This window comes from Henckelia pumila, chromosome 2 (genome assembly GCF_033568475.1).
Source record: "Henckelia pumila isolate YLH828 chromosome 2, ASM3356847v2, whole genome shotgun sequence".
NCBI lineage: Eukaryota > Viridiplantae > Streptophyta > Magnoliopsida > Lamiales > Gesneriaceae > Henckelia > Henckelia pumila.
This window is the reverse complement of record NC_133121.1, coordinates 70,949,372-70,952,393: the sequence shown is the minus strand read 5'-3', so window position 1 is coordinate 70,952,393 and position 3,022 is coordinate 70,949,372. Positions and strand designations below refer to the sequence as shown.

The window sequence follows — 3,022 nt, the reverse complement described above, 5'->3', positions numbered from 1 at the left end:
TTAGTCTAGATTTTAATTTAGAGTTTTCTTTATTTTATTTTTAGTACTGATTTATTTTTATTCTTCTGAATTGCAGTTTATGCTAAGATCTCAAAGCATTGATTCTCTACTGTTTGATCCGGAGATTGAACGAACTGCAAGAGATTTGAGAAAAAGCAAGAAGAGAAGAAGTGAAAGATATGGCTAAAAATAATCTACCTCCCTTGGTGCCAATTAGAGATAACTTCAGGCCCGTAGTCCAGGCTCACTACTCTAGAATAGCTCGTGAAACCATCAATGCTAAAAATTTTGAAGTAAAGCCTGCATTAATCAACATGGTTCAGCAGAACCAGTTTGGGGGAGCAGCTACTATAGATCCTCATCTGCATCTGAGGACGTTCCTGGAGATCACGGACACGGTAAAAATGAATGGTGTTATTGATGATATTATTCGATTGCGTTTGTTTCCTTATTCTCTCAGGGATCAAACAAGGAGTTGGCTGCAATCACTGCCATTGGGAAGCATCACTACTTAGGAATACATGACAGTGAAATTTCTGGCAAAATATTTTCCACCTGCCAAGTCCACCCAACTAAAGATAGAGATCCGCAATTTTGGACAGATTGATTCTGAGCAACTATATGAGGCATGAGAGCATTACAAGGACTTTTTGAGGAGATGCCCGAATCATAAATTTGCAGATTGGGAGCAGATTGACATATTCTATAATGGGTTGAATGCTCCAACGAGGATGTCTGTAGATTCTACTGCTGGAGGTACTATATTTTCAAAGGATCCTGCTCAGGCGTATGAGATGCTGGAGCAAATGACTATCAATAGCTTTCAGTGGCATACTGAACGTGCTGGCATCCAAAAATCAGCAGGATTTTATGCAGTGGATCCTCTTACATCTTTATCCGCTCAAGTCTCGACATTGACTACACAGATAGCTGCTATGAGCACTTGAAATTCTGAAGGTAAGACTATCACTATTGCACAAACACACACTCCTGATGAGGCCCAATACATTAACACCAGAGGTTATGGATGATATCGAGGTAACCTTTTACCAAACTCTTATCATCCTGATTTGCGTAATCATGAAAATTTTCTTATGCGAATGACAAGAATGTATTGAATCACCCTTTGGGATTTAATACAAATAAGGGAGAAGGAAAGCCATCTTTGGAGGATGTGGTGAGTACTTTTGTTGCGGAATTTGGCAAAAGGATGACAATAACTGAGTCTTGTCTTGATAGTATGGAGATGCACATGTGTAATATGGGTGCCATGATGAAATCTATGGAGTCTAAAATAGGGCAGCTGGCAAATGCGTTTAAGGATCAAAATTGAGACCATTTTCCAAGTAATACTGAGTTAAATCAGAAAGATAAATGCAATGCCATAGAATGGAAATGCGGAAAGAAAATAGGGACTGAAGGAAGCAAAGTAGAGAGTGAAAAGCCCAAGAAAATTGAAAATTCTTTAGTTGAAGAGAAAATTGTTGAGGAAAAGAAGAGTGTAGTTGAGAAAAAACCAATGTTCAAGCCTAATCTTCCATACCTACAAAGGTTCAAGAAAAAGGCATTGGATGAGAAATTCATAAAATTTCTTGAGATCTTTAAAAAACTTCACATCAATATTCCGTTTGTCGATGATTTGCTACAAATGCCAAATTATGCTAAATTCTTGAAGGAAGTGATGTCTAAGAATCAAAAGTTGGTGGAATTTGAGACGGTGAATCTGACTGAAGAGTGCAGTGTTGTCTTTCAAAATAAGATACCACAGAAATTAAAAGATCCAGGGAGTTTTACTATTCCTTGCACTATTGGTTCTTCTAATTTTAATAAAGCATATGTGATTTAGGAGCTAGAATTAATTTGATGTCTTTGTCTATTTTCAGGAGCTTAAGACTTGGCGAGGTGAAGCCCATGATAATCATATTGCAGCTAGCTGACAGATCTATCACATATCCGCTTGGAATCATTGAGGATGTTCTGATAAAAATAGATAAGTTTATTTTTCCTACGGATTTTGTGGTGCTAGACATGGAGGAGGATGGAAATATGCCATTGATTTTGGAGAGACCATTCTTGGCTACTGCTGAAGACAAGATAGATGTCAAGAAAAGAGAGATGTCGATGGGTTTTGATGGTGAAAAGGTAATTTTTTAATTTATTCAAGAAGATTGGCAATCCATTCAAAGAAACGGTGTTCATGATTGATCAAGCAGAAAGGATGGAAAGCTGTCGTAAAGTTGTTAGTGCTCTAGAATTGCCAAGAGAGAAAGAAAAAGAAGAATAAAGATAAATCAAAGTTTAAGAGGGTGTTGAATATGTTTGGAGAGTGAAAGAGAATGAAAAAACCTCCAACACAGTGGCAACGGGCTATAATCGGTAACAGCCGGTCTATGGACTATAAACTAAGCGCTTCTTGGGAGGCAAGCCAAACTAGTATTTTTATTTGCTTTATATTTAATTTATTTTAGTTGTTTTCCTTTTTATTATATTTTTGTGCATGTTGAGACTAGACATCAATAATAATTTTGAGTTGTGTAGGTGGAAAGTGTGAAGCTGAAAGAGTTTAGGCACGACCCCTGAAGAAGAGCATTGAATGATCAAGATGGTGCCGAGTACTGACGCTCGGTGTCTAAGGTACGTGTCCTTGTTTTTATTTACTTCTGTACATTGAGGACAATGCACATATTTAAGATTGGGGGAGTGTTTGAAATTTGAATATTTTCATGAGTTAGGTTGAGTTAAAGAAATGATGTTGTAATTGTGTTGGCCTATGATGATTTTTTTTTTTGTGCTGAAAAGTCAGTGTTAGCTATATTTAATCTTGAGTTCTCACATATATGCACGAATGCCATGATTTTCAATACTCCTAGCAATTAGAGATAAATTATGTGTATTTGTGATGTGGATTTGAGGATTTGATTCTTAATTCTTGTGATTTTTGCTTGAGACTGAGATAGATTTTTATGAACACATAAGTGATTTAGGAAATTTTGTTGAGTTCATTGAGCCTTTTAGCCATTAT

General features: G+C 36.6%; 1 non-coding gene across 1 annotated transcript; it reads right to left on the bottom strand.

The window, feature by feature from the left end:
• Positions 1-570: 570 nt before the first annotated feature.
• On the bottom strand, positions 571-676 carry LOC140885966 (small nucleolar RNA R71). The gene has a single exon (XR_012151376.1). It is a non-coding gene; the product is annotated as a small nucleolar RNA R71 (small nucleolar RNA).
• Positions 677-3,022: the final 2,346 nt, after the last annotated feature.